Source organism: Pseudorca crassidens, chromosome 3, assembly GCF_039906515.1.
Source record: "Pseudorca crassidens isolate mPseCra1 chromosome 3, mPseCra1.hap1, whole genome shotgun sequence".
Classification (NCBI taxonomy): domain Eukaryota; kingdom Metazoa; phylum Chordata; class Mammalia; order Artiodactyla; family Delphinidae; genus Pseudorca; species Pseudorca crassidens.
The window spans coordinates 156,172,324-156,190,047 of NC_090298.1; the positions used below are offsets into that span (position 1 = coordinate 156,172,324).

Consider the following 17,724-nt stretch of genomic DNA (forward strand, 5'->3'; position numbering starts at 1 on the left):
TGCCATGTCTTTATCCATTCATGGACACTTAAGTTGCTTGCATGTCTTGGCTACTGTAAATAGTGCTGCTATGAACACTGGGGTGCATGTATGTTTTTAGAGTTTTCATCTTTCTGGACATATGCCCAGGAGTGGGATTGCCGGATCATATGGTAAACTCTAGTTTTTAAGCAACCACCTTACTATTTTCTATAGTGCATGCAACAATTTACACTCCCACCAACAGTGTAGGAGGGTTCCCTTTTCACCACACCCTCTCCAGCATTTATTATTTGTAGACCTTTTGATGAAGGCCATTCTCACCAGTATGAGGTGATAACTTATTGTACTTTTGATTTGCATTTTTCTAATAATTACCAATGTTGAGCATCTTTTCATGTACTTGTTGGCCATCTGTATGTCTTTGGAGAAATGTCTATTTAGGTCTTCTTTCTACCCATTTTTTGATTGGGTTGTTGCAGTTTTTTGGTTTTGTTTTTTTGTTTGTTTGTTTTTTGGTATTGAATCGTATGAGCTGTTTGTATATTTTAAAAATTAAGCCCTTTTTGGTCACAACATTTGCAAATATTTTCTCCCAGTCCATAGGTTATATTTTCATTTTGCTTATGGTTTTCTTTGCTGTGCAAATCTTTTAAGTTTGATTAGGTCTCATTTGTTTATTTTTGCTCTTATCTCTCTTGCCTTGGGAGATGATTTAAGAAAGTATTACTCAATTTATATGCAAGAATGTTTCACCTATGTTCTCTTCTAGGAGTCTCAACATAATAAAGGTCATATATGGCAAGCCCATAGCTAACACCATAGTCAGTGGTAAAAAGCTGAAAGCCTTTCCTCTAAGGTCAAAAACAAGACAAGACTGTCCACTCTTAGCACTCCTATTCAACATATCACTGCAAGTCCTAGACTTGCAATTAGGCAAGATAAAGAAAAGTTATTCAAATCAGAAAGGAAGAAGTAAAATCTTCTCTACTTGCAGAAGACCTATCATATACAGAAAACCCTAAAGTCTCAAAAAAAAAAAAAAACACCTGTTAGAACGAAAACAAACTCAGTAAAAATATACAAAAATCAACTGCATTCCTATACAATAATAGTGAACTATCCAGAAAGAGAAATTAAGAAAATAAAGTCATTTAAAATAGCACCCAAAAGAATACTTAGGAATAAATTTAAGCAAGGAGGTGAACGATGTATACATTGGAAACTATAGGACATTGGTGAAAGAAATTGAAGACACAAATGGAAAGATATTTTATGGTCATGGATTTGAGGAATACTGTTAAAATGTCCATACTACCCAATGCAATGCAATCTCTATCAAAATTCCAATGGCATTTTTCACAGATATAGAACAAACAATCCTAAAATGTGTATGCAACCACAAAAAATCTTAAATAGCCAAAGCAATATTGAGAAAGAGCAAAGCTGGAGGTATAACACTTCCTGGTTTCAAACAATATTATGAAGTTATAGTAATCAAACAGTATGGTATTGGCATTAAAATAAAGACACAGATCAACAGAACAGAATTTAGAGCCCTGAAACAAATCCACACATATATTGCCAATTAATTTACAACAAAGGAACCATTAATATACAATGGAGAAAGGATAGTATCTTCAATAAATGGTGCTGGGAAACTGGAAAGCCACATGCAAAAAAATGAAACCAGACCCCTATCTTAATCCATTTTGAATTGATTTTTGTGTATGGTGTGAAGATTTAGATTTGAAATGACAAGACTCCTAGAAAAAAAAAAAAGACATAGGAGGTAAGCTCCTTGACATCAGTCTTGGCAATGATTTTTTGGATTTGACAGCAAAAGCAAAAACAACAGTAGCAAAAACAAACAAGTGGGACTACATCAGATTAAAAGCTTCTGCACAGCAAAGGAAACCATCAACAAAATGAAAAGGCAACCTACTGAATGAGAGAAAATATTTTCAAACCACCTGTGTGATAAGGGTTTAATATCCAAAATATATAAAGAACCCATACAATTCAAAAACAAACAATATAATTTTAAAAGGTGCACAGGAACTGAATTGACATTTTTCCAAAGGAGACATACAGATGGCCAACAGGTACATGAAAAGGTGCTCAACATCACTAATCATCAGGAAAACGCAAATCAAAACCATATGAGGTATCACCTCACACCTATTAGAATGGCTACCATGAAAAAGAAAAGAGACAACAAGTTTTGGGGAGGATGTGGAGAAAAGGGAACCCTTGTGCACTGTTGATCAGAATGTAAATTGGTGGTGCCACTATGGAAAACAGTATGGAGGCTCCTCAAAAAATTAAACAGAACTACCACATAATCCAGCAATCCTTCTTCTGGGTATATATCCAAAGGAAATGAAAATAGGATCTGGAAGAGCTATCTGCACTCCCATATTCATTGCAGCATTATTCACAATAGCCAAGATATCAAAACAACCTAAGTGTTAGTCAACAGATGAATGGATAAAGATGTAGCGTATATATGTATATACACAATGGAATATTATTCAGCCATGAGAAAGGACATCTTGCCCATTGTGACAACATGCATGAAACTTGAGGTCATAAAGCTAAGTAAAATAAGTCAGACAGAGAAAGACAAATACTACTATGATATCACATATTTGGAATCAAAAAACCTAATTCATAGAAACTGACTAGAACTGTGGTTACCAATGTCTGGGGGGAAGGGGGAGATGTTGGTCAAAAAATACAGACTTCCAGTCATAAGATGAAAAAGTTCTGGGGATCTAGTGTACAGCATAGTGCTTATAGTTAATAATACTGCATGATATAAAGTTATTCATTATATATATGAAAGTTGCTAAAAGTTGCTAAAAGACTAGATCTTAAATGTTCTCACCACAAAAATAAGTATTCTGTGATGTGATGGAGGTGTTAGTTAATGCTATGGTAGTTGCCATTTTGCAATATATAAGTGTATCAAATCAACACATTGTACATCTTAAATAGGTCAATTATATCTCAATAAAACTGGAAAAAATCTAAAACTCAACAAATGACTTGGAAATTAGAAAGGTTTGACCAATGATATGCACCACAACTTATATTATTTGCCAAGCAGTTTTAAAATATAGATAGATGGGCTTCCCTGGTGGCGCAGTGGTTGAGAGTCCGCCTGCCGATGCAGGGGACATGGGTTCGTGCCCCAGTCCGGGAAGATCCCACATGCCGCGGAGTGGCTGGGCCCATGAGCCATGGCTGCTGAGCCTGCACATCCGGAGCCTGTGCTCCGCAACGGGAGAGGCCGCAACAGTGAGAGGCCCACGTACCGCAAAAAAAAAATAAATATATATAGATAGATAGATAGATAGATAGTATATAAACTAAAAGGGCTTTTCAAATTAGTTTATTTTATATGTTGATTTTCATTACCAAACAAGTTATTAACTACTTTGAGCCATGACCTCTGCCTGCTACGTGCCAGGACCATTATACTCTTATTTACTCCTGTTAGACTATAACTGGTTCCATGGCCCACTCAGAAGGCAGGAATGCCTTCCCTTCTATCATAAGATCAGCATCCTGGCACATAAGAAGTGTCTGTAAATTCCTGAATCACAAACTCATACAGCTGGAATGGAATTTAAAGATTATAGCCAAATTTCACTTTACACCTGAAAAAAACTGAGATCTGGGCAGGGGAACTGACTTGCACAACAGCAAACAGCTATGCTAGAACCCAGACCTCCTGACCCTCATCTAGGAGGTACACTGTAGCTTAAGGGTTAGGAACTTATGCCAAGATATGGGTTCAAATGTCAGTTTGGGGGACTTCTCTGGTGGTGCAGTGGTTAAGAATCCACCTGCCAATGCAGGGGACACGGGTCTGAGCCCTGGTCAAGGAAAATCCCACATACCGCAGAGCAACCAAGCCCATGAGCCACAACTACTGAGCCTGCACTCTAGAGCCTGCAAGCCACAACTACTGAAGCCCGTGCGCCTAGAGCCGTGCTCCACAAAAAGAGAAGCCACCGCAATGAGAAGCCTACACACTGCAGCGAAGAGTAGCCCTGGCTCGCCGCAACTAGAGAAAGCCCGAACGCACCAACAAAGACCCAACACAGCCAAAACTTAAATTAATTTTTTAAAAAATTAAAGATATTTCTTTTAAAAAGTCAGTTTTAATTTCTCAGCCCTTCAGACAGAGAAAGACAAATATCATACGATATCACTTATATGTGGAATCTAATTTAAAATGATACAAATGAACTTATTTAAAAACAGAAACAGACTCACAGACTTAGAAAACAAACTTATGGTTACCAAAGGGAAAAGGGGGTGGGAGGGGAAAATTAGGAGGTTGGGATTAACATATACACACTACTATATATAAAATAGATAATCAACACGAACCTACTGCATAGCACGGGGAACTAGACTCGATACTCTGTAATAACCTATATGAGAAAATAATCTGATAAAGAAGGGATACGAATATATGTATCACTGAATCACTTTGCTGTACACCTGAAACCAGCATGACGTTGTAAGTCAACTATACTCCAATATAAAAAACCATTTTAAAAAATAATAATTTCCCAGCCCCTGCAAAATTTAGACACTCCTACTTCCTAAGGCTGTAAGAGTCAACACACCTATGCATGTATGTGCTCTCATTATCATCATTATGGTTTTGACACTACCCCAGGGAAGACTCTTATTTTTTCATCTTAATCCAAATATCCCTCTAGTAGATGCCCTCTCCCACAGTCACAAAAGGAACATGAAAGGGCCGGAAGTGGGAAATGGAACACAATGACAACTGATTCTCATATGAGTAACAAAGCTTGTCTGGAAACACCAAGGAATACAAACGGCATGACTTGAATGCCTCCTGGCTCCAATGCCAGCGTGGCCCTGGGGCAGCATCATAGTTGCTAAATTACTTGCAAAATTGTGCTAGGGAAAGCAGGCCAGTGCTCAGATGAGCAGCTCACAGCAGCCTGCGCTGGGCCCTGAAAAAGCCTGCTGTTGCATCAGCAATATCTTGAACTCTCACTATTGGCCCAGGGAGCACTTTTCAGTGAGAGCCTTGTAGACAGACATCAGAACTCACCACTAGCGAAAACCAACAACAAAATTAGGAAAGAAAAAAAAAAAAAACCTGCAGGGTTGGTAAACCCCCCACCAACGGAAAAAAATTCATGGTTGGAAAGGTGAAAATGCCTAGAAAATAAGATTAGGAGAAAATTAGCATAACTCAAATGAAACTAGGTCTTCTAGCTCCTGCTTCTCCATGTGGGGTCATATTCAAAATAAACACATACTGGACCCCAAAAGTCTCAAGAAGCAGCGAAGACTTTAGGGAAGGTATCTTGAAGCACAAACGGGAAATTGCGCCCCGCGCTACAGAACAAGATTGAATTTCCTAAAACTCCTCCCAGGTGATTCACAAGCACACCTCCTTCTCCTCAAAGGTGCCCTGTGCACTGCTGTCCTTCTCCTCCTTCAGAGCTTCTCAGCAGCATCCCATCCAGGGTCCTTTCTCCCTGGTGGCTTGGGTCCCTTCCTCCTGCAAAGCTGCCCACCTCCTGGCACTTTCTTCTGTCTGCTGCCCCAGCCAGCACTGCAGAAGCAGGCCGCTGAGCAGCAATCTCCTCCCCCTTAGCAGGCAGGAATGGGAGACCAAATATTTATACTTTACTGCATTCTCTTCTAAGAAACCATTTTGAGTAACATTAAGTACATTTTGCAGGCGACAGTACAGTTATAAAGGTCGCCAACCCAAGCGCTGAAGAAGAAAAAAAAAAATCGAACTATTCTGTGAAACACTTTCTTCTACTACTCAAAACAGATCATTTCTGTTTGGGAATCTATTGGGGCAGATTCTTCTATAGGTTTTCTATTCAACAGACTGCTCTGTTCTTTTCTAAGGCTTTAAAGGAGCCCCTGTTGGCTTGAAATTTAATCTCTTTTTTGTTTTCAGTCACCCTTGTTTCATCTTCTCAAGCTTTAGCCAAATGCTTGGGAACCATGTGACCATTACACAAACCTCACCATTTTTAAAGAGCTTATTTTCCTAGGCCTAGATTTCTGTGAATAACTGAGAGGATGAAACCTAAACAAATCTCTCTTAAGTCAAGCCACACACACGCACATTACTTCTCCTGGAACAGCAAGCCATTCTGTCAGGTTCTCATTTTAAAGAGCCTACACTGAATTATACCATGTAAACATATTATGGGTATTTTTGTGTACAAATAAAGAACTATGTTATGTCCAAACCACAATGTTTCCAGATTATGACATTTTTCAACAGACACAGCAGGTGCCCAGTGCCCTAAAACGTCTAAGGGCAGAAAATCTTTGCCTCATCCCTGAGCTGCATTTCCTCTTGCAGCAAAGGCGGTTGTGCTGTAGAAGAAACGCCACGAGCCCTGGAGTCACAGAACCCAAGTTCAAGCCATGACCCTGACTCGTATAGGCTCTGGGACCCTGGCCAAATGCTAATGAAAGATGAAATCTGCTATCTCCTAGTAATTAAATATAACTACATATTCCTTACAGCTTCTTTCATCAACAGAGGGAGTTTCTCCAGGCTTAGGATCTGTGCTGGTCTTGAGACTTGCTTTGACAAATAGAATATGGTGGAAGCAACAGCCTTGCAGCTTCTGTCTCCACCATCTTGGAATGCTTCCCTGAGATCACCATGTAAGGAAGCTAATCTAGTCTATGCAGGAGGGGAAGCAACGTGGGGAGAAGCAAGGCATCATAGCCCACATCTAACATCAACTGCCAAATATACCACTGAGGCTCTCTTGGACCCTCAACCCAATGGACCCTCCAGCATTTTGAGTCTGGGCAAAACCAGCAGAGAAGCCACCCTGCCAACCTACAGAAGAATGAAGAAGGAGTCATTGTTACAAATGAACTTATCTATGAAACAGAAACAGATTCACACACATAGAGAACAGATTTGTGGTTGCCAAAGGGGAGGGGGTTGACGGAGGGACAGATTAGAAGTTTGGAATTAGCAGATGCAAACTATTATATATAAAATGGATAAACAACAAGATCCTACTGTATAGCATAGGGAACTATATTCAATATCTTGTTATAAAACATAAAGTGAAAGAATATGAAAAAGAATACATATATACGTATAACTGGATCACTTGGCTGTACACCAGAAACTAACAGAACATTGTAAATCAACTACACTTCAATAAAATTAAATTGAAAAAAGGAGTCGTTGACAGATTGATTCAAGATGGCGGAGTAGAAGGACATGCTCTCACTCCCTCTTTTGAGAACACCGGAATCAAAACTAACTGCTGAACAATCATCGACGGGAAGACACTGGAACTCACCAAAAAAGATATCCCACGTGCAAAGACAAAGGAGAAACCACAATGAGATGGAAGGAGGGGTGCTATCACAATAAAATCAAATCCCATAACTGCTGGGTGGGTGACTCACAAACTGGAGAACACTTATACCACAGAACTCCACCCACTGGAGTGAAGGTTCTGACCCACACGTCATGCTTCCCAACCTGGGGGTGTGGCAACAGGAGGAGGAATTCCTAGAGAATCAGACTTTGAAAGCTAGCAGAATTTGATTGGAGGACTTCAGCAGGACTGGGGGAAACAGAGACTCCACTCTTGGAGGGCACACACAAACTAGTGTGTGCATCGGGACCAAAGGAAGGAGCAGTGACTCCACAGGAGAGTGAACCAGACCTACCTGCTAGTGTTGGAGGGTCTCCTGCAGAGGCGGGGGCAGCTGTGGCTCACCAAGGGACACGGACACTGGCAGCAGAAGTTCTGGGAAGTACGCCTTGGCGTGAGCCCTCCCAGAGTCCGCCATTAGTCCCACCAAAGAGCCCGGATAGGCTCCAGTGCTGGGTCACCTCAGGCCAAACAACCAAAAGGGAGGGAACCCAGCCCCACCCAGCAGCAGACAAGTGGATTAAACTTTTACTGACCTCTGTCCACCAGAGCAACAGCCAGCTCTACCCACCACCAGTCCCTCCCATCAGGAAACTTCCACAAGCCTCTTAGATAGCCTCATCCACCAGAGAGCAGACAGCAGAAGCAAGAAGAACTACAATCCTGAAGCCTGTGGAACAAAAACCACATTCACAGAAATATAGGCAAGATGAAAAGGCAGAGGGCTATGTACTAGAGGAAGGAACAAGATAAAACCCCAGAAAAACAACTAAATGACATGGAGATAGGCAATCTTCCAGAAAACAAATTCAAAATAATGATAGTGAAGATGATCCAGGACTTCGGAAAAAGAATGGAGGCAAAATTCAAGAAGATGCAAGACATGTTTAACAAAGACCTAGAAGAATTAAAGAACAAACAAACAGAGATGAACAATACAATAACTAAAGTGAAAAATAAACTAGAAGGAATCACTAGCAGAATAACTGAGGCAGAAGAACGGAAAAGTGGCCTGGAAGACAGAATGGTGGAATTCACTGCCGCTGAACAGAATAAAGAAAAAAGAATGAAAAGAAATGAAGACAGCCTAAGAGACCTCTGGAACAACACTAAATGCAACAACATTCAATTATAGGGGTCCCAGAAGGAGAAGAGAAAGGACCTGAGAAAATATTTGAAGAGATTATAGTTGAAAACTTCCCTAACATGGGAAAGGAAATAGCCACCCAACTCCAGGAAGCACACAGAGTCCCAGGCAGGATAAACCCAAGGAGAAACATACTGAGACACATAGTAATCAACTTTACAAAGATTAAAGACAAAAAAAAATTATTGAAAGCACCAAAGGAAAAAAGACAAATAACATAGAAGGGAACTCCCATAAGGTTAACAGCTCCTTTCTCAGCAGAAACTCTACAAGCCAGAAGAGAGTGGCATGATATACTTAAAGTGATGAAAGGGAAGAAACTACAACCAAGATTACTCTACCCAACAAGGATCTCATTCAGACTCGATAGAAATATCAAAAGCTTTACAGACAAGCAAAAGGTAAGAGAATTCAGCACCACCAAACCAGCTCCACAACAAATGCTAAAGGAACTTCTCTAACTGGGAAACACAAGAGAAGAAAAGGACCTACAAAAACAAACTGCCAAAAATTAAGAAAATGGTAATAAGAACATACATATTAATAATTACCTTAAACATGAATGGATTAAACGCTCCAACCAAAACACACAGGCTTGCTGAATGGATACAAAAACAAGACCCATATATATGCTGTCTAAAAGAGACCCAATTCAGACCTAGGGACACATACAGACTGAAAGTGAGGGGATGGAGAAAGATATTCCATGCAAATGGAAATCAAAAGAAAGCTGCAGTAGCAATACTCATATCAGATAAAATAGACTTTAAAGAATATTATAAGAGACAAGGAAGGACACTATGTAATGATCAAGGGATCAATCCAAGAAGAAGACATAACAATTATAAATATATATGCACGCAACATAGGAGCACTGCAATACATAACACAACTGCTAACAGCTCTAAAAGAGGAAATCGACTACTCAATAATAGTGGGGGACTTTAACACCTCACCTACACCAATGGACAGATCATCCAGACAGAAAATTAATAAAGAAACACAAGCTTTAAATGTCACAATAGACGAGATAGATTTAATTGATATTTATAGGACATTCCATCCAAAAACAGCAGATTATGCTTTCTTCTCAAGTGTGCAAGGAACATTCTCCAGGATAGATCACATCTTGGGTCACAAATCAAGCCTCAGTAAATTTAAGAAAACTGAAATCATATCTAGCATCTTTTCTGACCACAACGCCATGAGATTAGAAATCAATTACAGGGGAAAAAAAGTAAAAAACAAAAACACATAGAGACTAAACAATACATTACTAAATATCCAAGCGATCACTGAAGAAATCAAAGAGGAAATCAAAAAATACCTACAGACAAATGAAAATGAAAACATGACGATCCAAAACCCAGGGGATGCAGCAAAACACTTCTAAGAGGGAAGTTTATAGCTATGCAAGCCTACCTCAAGAAACAAGAAAAATCTCAAATAAACAATCTAACGTTACACCTAAAGGAACTAGGGAAAGAAGAACAAACAAAACCCAAACTTAGCAGAAGGAAAGAAATCATAAAATTCAGAGCAGAAATAAATGAAACAGAAACAACGAAAACAATAGCAAACATCAATGAAACTAAAAGCTGGTTCTTTGAGAAGATAAACGAAATTGATAAACCATTAGCCAGGCCCATCAAGAGGGAGAGGAAGAGGACCCAAACCAATAAAATTAAAAATGAAAAAGGAGAACTTACAACAGACACTGCAGAAATACAAAGCATCCTAAGAGACTACTACAAGCAACTCTATGCCAACAAAATGGACAACCTGGAAGAAATGGACAAATTCTTAAAAAGGTATAACCTTCCAAGACTGAACCAGGAAGAAATAGAAAATATGAACAGACCACTCACAAGTAATGAAATTGAAACTGTGATTGAAAATCTTCCAACAAACAAAAGTACAGGACCAGATGGCTTCACAGGTGAATTCCATCAAACATTTAGAGAAGAGATAACACCTATCCTTCTCAAACTCTTCCAAAAAATTGCAGAGGAAGGAACACTCCCAAACTCATTCTATGAGGCCACCATCACCCTGATACCAAAACCAGACAAAGATATTACAAAAAAAGAAAATTACAAACCAATATCACTGATGAATATAGATGCAAAAATCCTCAACAAAATACTAGGAAACAGAATCCAACAACACATTAAAAGGGTCATACACCATGATCAAGTGGAATTTATCCCAGGGATGCAAGGATTCTTCAGTATACACAAATCAATCAATGTGATACACCACATTAACATATTGAAGAATAAAAACCATATGCTCATCTCAATAGATGCAGAAAAAGCTTCTGACAAAATTCAACACCCATTTATGATAAAAACTCTCCACAAAGTGGGAACAGAGGGAACCTACCTCAACATAATAAAGCCCATATATGACAAACCCACAGCAAACATCATTCTCACTGGTGAAAAACTGAAAGCATTTCCTCTAAGATCAGGAACAAAACAATTCCACTATTATTCAACATAGTTTTGGAAGTCCTAGCCACGGCAATCAGAGAAGAAAAAGAAATAAAAGGAATACAAATTGGAAAAGAAGAAGTAAAACTGCCACTGTTTGCAGATGACATGATACTATACATAAAGAATCCTAAAAATGCCACAAGAAAACTACTAGAGCTAATAAATGAATTTGGTAAAGTGGCAGGATACAAAATTAATGCACAGAGGGCTTCCCTGGTGGGGCAGTGGTTGAGAGTCCGCCTGCCGATGCAGGGGACACGGGTTCGTGCCCTGGTCCGGGAGGATCCCACATGCCACGGAGCGGCTGGGCCCGTGAGCCATGACTGCTGAGCCTGCATGTCTGGAGCCTGTGCTCCGCAAGGGGAGAGGCCACTGCAGTGAGAGGCCCACGTACAGAAAAAAAAAAAAAAAAAAAAGAAAGAAAAATTAATGCACAGAAATCTCTTGCATTCCTATACACTAATGATGAAAAATCTGAAAGAGAAATTAAGGAAACACTCCCCTTTACCATTGCAACAAAAATAATAAAATAACTAGGAATAAACGTACTCAGGAAGACAGAAGACCTGCATGCAGAAAACTATAATACACTGATGAAAGAAATTAAAGATGATACCAACAGATGCAGAGTTATACCATGTTCCTGGATTGGAAGAATCAATATTGTGAAAATGACTATACTACCCAAAGCAATCTACAGATTCAATGCAATCCCCATCAAATTACCAATGGCATTTTTTACGGAACTAGGACAAAAAATCTTAAAATTTGTATGGAGACACAAAAGACCCCGAATAGCCAAAGCAGTCTTGAGGGAAAAAAATGGAGCTGGAGGAATCAGACTCCCTGACTTCAGACTATACTAGAAACCTACAGTAATGAAGACAATATGGTACTGGCACAAAAACAGAAACATAGATCAATGGAACAGAATAGAAAACCCAGAGATAAACCCACGCACCTATGGTCAACTAATCTATGACAAAGGAGGCAAGGATATAAAATGGAGAAAAGACAGTCTCTTCAGTAAGTGGTGCTGGAAAAACTGGACAGCTACATGTCAAAGAATGAAATTAGAACACTCCCTACCACCATACACAGAAATAAACTCAAAATGGATTAGAGAACTAAATGTAAGACCGGTCACTATCAAACTCTTAGAGGAAAACATAGGAAGAACACTCTTTGACATAAATCACAGCAAGATCTTTTTTGATCCACCTCCTAGAGTAATGAAAATAAAAACAAAAATAAACAAATGGGGGCTTCCCTGGTGGCGCAGTGGTTAAGAGTCCGCCTGCCGATGCAGGGGACGCAGGTTCGTGCCCCAGTCCGGGAAGATCCCACATGCCATGGAGCGCCTAGGCCTGTGAGCCATGGCCACTGAGCCTGCGTGTCCGGAGCCTGTGCTCTGCAACAGGAGAGGCCACAACAGTGAGAGGCCCGTGTACCGCAAAAAAATAAAAAGTAAAAAAATAAAATAATGGGACCTAATGAAACTTAAAAGCTTTTGCACAGCAAAGGAAACCATAAACAAGACCAAAAGACAACCCTCAGAATGGGAGAAAATACTTGCAAATGAATCATCAGACAAAGGATTAATCTCCAAAATATATAAACAGCTCATGCAGGTCAATATCAGAAAAACAAACAACCCAATCCAAAAATGGGCAAAAGACCTAAAGAGACATTTCTCCAAAGAAGATATACAGATTGCCAACAAACACATGAAAGGATGCTCAACATCACTAATCATTAGAGAAATGCAAATGAAAACTACAATGAGGTATCACCACATACCAGTCAGAATGGTCATCATCAAAAAATCTACAAGCAATAAATGCTGGAGACGGTGTGAAGAAAGGGGAAACCTCTTGCACTGTTGGTGGGAATGTAAATTGGTACAGCCACTATGGAGAACAGTATGGAGGTTCCTTAAAAAACTAAAAATAGAACTACCATATGACCCAGCAATCCCACTACTGGGTATATACCCAGAGAAAACCATAATTCAAAAAGATACATGCACCCTAATGTTCACTGCAGCACTATTTACAATAGCCAGGTCATGGAAGCAACCTAAATGCCCATCGACAGACGAATGGATAAAGAAGATGTGGTACATATATACAATGGAATATTACTCAGCCATAAAAAAGGAACGAAATTGGGTCATTTGTAGAGACATAATGGACCTAGAGACTGTCATACAGAGTGAAGTAAGTCAGAAAGAGAAAAACAAATATCGTATATTAACGCGTGTATGTGGAACCTAGAAAATGGTACAGATGAACCGGTTTGCAGGATAGAAGTTGAGACACAGATGTAGAGGACAAACGTATGGACACCAAGGGGGAAAAGCGGTGGGGGGTGGGGGTGTGATGAATTGGGAGCTTGGGATTGACATGTATACACTGATGTGTATTAAATGGATGACCAATAAGAAAAAATAAATAAATAAAAGATAAACATACAGAAAAAGAAAGGAGTCGCTGTTGCTTTCAGCTACTAATCTTTGCGGTGGTCTGTTACATAGCAAAGACTGCATCCCTATTTCCTCATTCAAATGGGACAATAGGGCTTCCCTAGTGGCGCAGTGGTTTAGAGTCCGCCTGCCGATGCAGGGGACATGGGTTCGTGCTCCGGTCCGGGAAGATCCCACATGCCGCGGAGCAGCTGGGCCCGTGAGCCATGGCCGCTGAGCCTGCGCGCCCAGAGCCTGTGCTCCGCAGCGGGAGAGGCCATGGCAGTGAGAGGCCCGCGTACCGCAAAAAAAAAAAAAGAAAAAAAGGGACAATAATGCCTATCCAACTACTCATCTGTTTATTCAAGAGAGTTGATGGCTTACTACATAATATCTATAGATTATATATTCATATATAATTAAGAATCAAATGAGATAATGGCTGTTAATGTACTTGGTAACATTAGTTTTACTATTGTTACTAACACCTCCCTTTCACTGAGCTCCCACATTTTTTAAGCACTTAAAATCCACTTTGTATTTGATCTTCTCAAAGGATCAGACAGCATCATTTTCAGCCCTCTCTGATGGAGCTGACCCCTTAACACCTGCCCTTCTTCTACATACTCTCATTAGCAAAGAAGCCTGCCCTTGGATTAAGGACCTCTGGGACTTTCCTCCTACTGGAGGAAATAAGGAATTCAATCCTTATGGGGAGCCCACAGCCACTGCCATAAAGTGCTAAAGATGCAGGGCCTGCCCATTACCATCCCAATGAGAGCTTTTAAAAAAATTATTTACTAACAATAACAACTAAAATGTATTGAGCACTTACTATGTGCCAGGTACAGTTCTAAGCTTTTTAGTGAACTGTTGTCTGACTCAACAGCACTCTGAGGTAGGTACAATTATTATCCCTATTTGGAGGTAAGGAAACTTAAGCCCCAGCAATGTTAAATCACTTACCCAAAGGCAGACAGCGTGAAGTGGACAAAGATTCAATCCCTGGCAGTCTGAGGCCAAAGCGCCCCCCTTAATCATGGCCCTGGTCTGCTCATTCTCCTACACCATGTTTCACTGTGGCTCCCAATACTCGTCCAGAACAAAGATTGTGTCTTTTCCAGCTAAGTTCATTGGAGGTGAAGTTCTGTGACCCTAGCTAAGCTATCTCCTTCTCTAGACCTCTGCCCCATGCCAGGTAAATTATGAAGGGTTAGACCAGGTAATGTTGAAAATCCCTTCCAGCCCCGAAAATTAAGATGGTAAATTCTTCCCCAATATCTTGTTTTATTCTGAGTTTTGTTCTCTTTCTTACTAAGGCAACTAAAGAACTTTAGGGGACGAAAATGAAAAGCAGACGCTATAAAAATGTGTTTATTAACTAATGCAGGGAAATGAAACGGCACCAGAGGAGATTCTATTTATAACTGCCTCGAGGATTATGCCATCATCTACAGTATTTGATTTTTTAATGCATTCATTCAGAGCTGAGACCCTGTAGGGGTGCTCTTTAAGCCTGACACTGAATGAAATAATTCAATTAAAATAGGCTCAAGGGGTTTCCCTGATGGCGCAGTGGTTAAGAATCCGTCTGCCAAGGCAGAGGACACAGGTTCGAGCCCTGGTCCGGGAAGATCCCACATGCCACAGAGCAACTAAGCCCATGCGCCACAACTACTGAGCCTGTGCTCTAGAGCCCGCGTGCAGCAACTACTGAAGCCCGTGCTCTAGAGCCCATGCTCCGCAACAAGAGAAGCCACCACAACGAGAAGCCTGCACACCACAACGAAGGGTAGCCCCTGTTTGCCGCAACTAGAAAAGCCCACGCGCAGCAACAAAGACCCAACTCAGCCAAAAATAAATAAATAAATAAATTTATTTTAAAATAAATAAATAAATAATAAAATAAAATAGGCTTCAGGCTTCTGCAAGGTATTAACTTCCTGAAGAGAAGATTTAGGACTTGCTCTAGGCGCTTCAGCACCAGCATTGGTGAGACCACAGGAAACTGTATGAAGGGCTCAGTAAGAGGGGTTTCTGGAGACATTGGTGGCGGTGACATTTCTGGGCTGCCTGGAAAGGGGGCTGTCAGAGTAGAAATTGTACCTCAGGGAAAAGAGACTCTGTCCAAAAGTTTCCCAACAGCTCACTGGAGTCTGACAGGCATTTTACCATATTGCTCTGGATGAAACCTATCCTTTCCCAGCAGGAAGTGAAATTTAATAATGATCATTAACATGTACCATTCATTGAGCGCTCTCAGTGAATATCCTCAGTAGAGTATTGACCTAAGCACTTTCCATGCGTTCTCTTACACAGTCTTCACAACTGTATGACGTTAACAATCATCAAGCCCATTTTAGATGGGCAAACTGAAGTGCTAAGAAGCGCCATGAGCTGCCCAAGTTTACACAGCTAGCAGGCTGCAGACAAACCCTCATCTGTGGTGCCAAAGCCAGTGCTGTTCAGCACTTAAAAGTGCAAGTGGCATCTTATTACAGGACTGTGAACTGCAGAAGTGTGTGCATTCAAAGAAATAAAGACACAGCCCCTTTCCTCAGGTGTATGCAGTCTGGTAGGCAAACAAGGCTTATTCTCAGAGTAGCTCAAACTAAATTACAAATGACTGAGGTCAAATCCAAACGTGAGAATAGGTTTTCACACAGGCAGGGGAGAGAGGACAAGATCACAGGAAGAGGCAGATATAAAACAGGCAAGCTGAGGACCTAAAATCATCCTTCTCCCTGCCCAAGACAGGCCCAGTAGGCTACATTTTTTTTTTTTTTTTTTTTTTTTTTTTTTTGCTGTACGCGGGCCTCTCCCTGCTGCGGCCTCTCCCGTTGCGGAGCACAGGCTCCGGACGCGCAGGCTCAGTGGCCATGGCTCATGGGCCCAGCCGCTCTGCGGCATGTGGGATCTTCCCGGACCGGGGCACGAACCCGTGTCCCCTGCATCGGCAGGCGGACTCTCAACCACTGCGCCACCAGGGTTTATTTTTTTTTAATGCTCATAAGTTTCTGACTCCAACTCCAACGTGCGGCGGGTTCTTTCCCACACCAAGCAATTCTCCAGCACCAGCTGGGTGCCCTACAATTCAACTCACTTCTGATATTACAGAGGTAGCATCAGATCCCAAGGATAAGGGCTCAGCCCCACAAGGCTGCCCCCTGCACCCGCCACCCCTGCTTCAGACGCCAGTCAAAAGCCCAGGTTTTCTGACGGACCAGCGATAACTGGAGGTTCCAACAAACCCCTGCTTAGGTTCGATTAATTTGCTAGGGTGGCTCATAGAACTCAAAGAAACATTTTACTTACCAGATTGCCAGTTTATTATGAAAGGCGATAACTCAGGAACGACCAGCAGGAAGAGATTCATAGGACAAGATGTGGGGAAAGAGCACGGAGCTTCCATGCCCTCTCCAGGTGCAACACTCTCCCGGCTCCTCCATGTTCCCCAACGCGGAAGTTCTCCGAACTCAGTCCTTCCGGGCTTTTATGGCCGCTTCATGACGTAGGCACGACTGATTAAATCATTGGCCATTGGCGATTGAACTCATTCGCCATCCCCTCTCCCCTGCCCCGAGGTCGGGGGTGGAACTGAAACTTATAATCACAGGATGGGCTCTCCTGGCAACCAGCCTCCATCCTCAGGTGTGGTTCAGAAGTTACCATCAACACAACAAAAGACACCTTTAAACGCTCTCATCACAGAAAATTCCAAGGGAAATTTCCAATTTCGCAGGTCTGTGCCAGAAGTGGGGACAAAGGCCAAGTACACATTTATTATAAATCACAATACGACAACTGGGCGTTCCATGGGATTAGGAACCGTGTCTTCCTTATTTGCTCCATACCCCCAGTAGCCAGCACCGACATTTTGTTGGGAGAATGGAAGCGTACCTGAAAGAAGAAAAAGAAAATATACAAAATTAAATAAGCAAAAGAAAAGAAATCTCAGCCCTAAATCTAACCATCCTCTTCTGAAGGAGAAAAAAAAAAAAAAAAAAGGAGAGCAAGCAGAGGAATGCAGAGGAAGTGGAGGGGGAGGGTCTGAGAGACTTGTTGGTTCAGGTGCAAGTGATGTCAACAGCTGAAATGACCACCCTGAACGGCTAGCCCTGGATCAGTACTTATGAAACTTGAGTCTGCATGGGGAGCTTGTTAAAATACAGATTGCTGACTCACCCCCAGAGT

General features: G+C 41.1%; 1 long non-coding RNA gene across 10 annotated transcripts in view; it reads right to left on the minus strand.

Annotated features, from left to right (window-relative positions):
• Window positions 1–17,724, minus strand: part of LOC137222151 (uncharacterized) — a 169,897-nt gene that overhangs the window by 85,952 nt on the left and 66,221 nt on the right. For all 10 annotated transcript variants that reach the window (XR_010942353.1, XR_010942357.1, XR_010942358.1 and 7 more), the window contains one exon: window positions 16,846–17,430. This is a non-coding gene — a long non-coding RNA (uncharacterized lncRNA). The remainder of the gene's footprint in view (window positions 1–16,845; window positions 17,431–17,724) is intronic.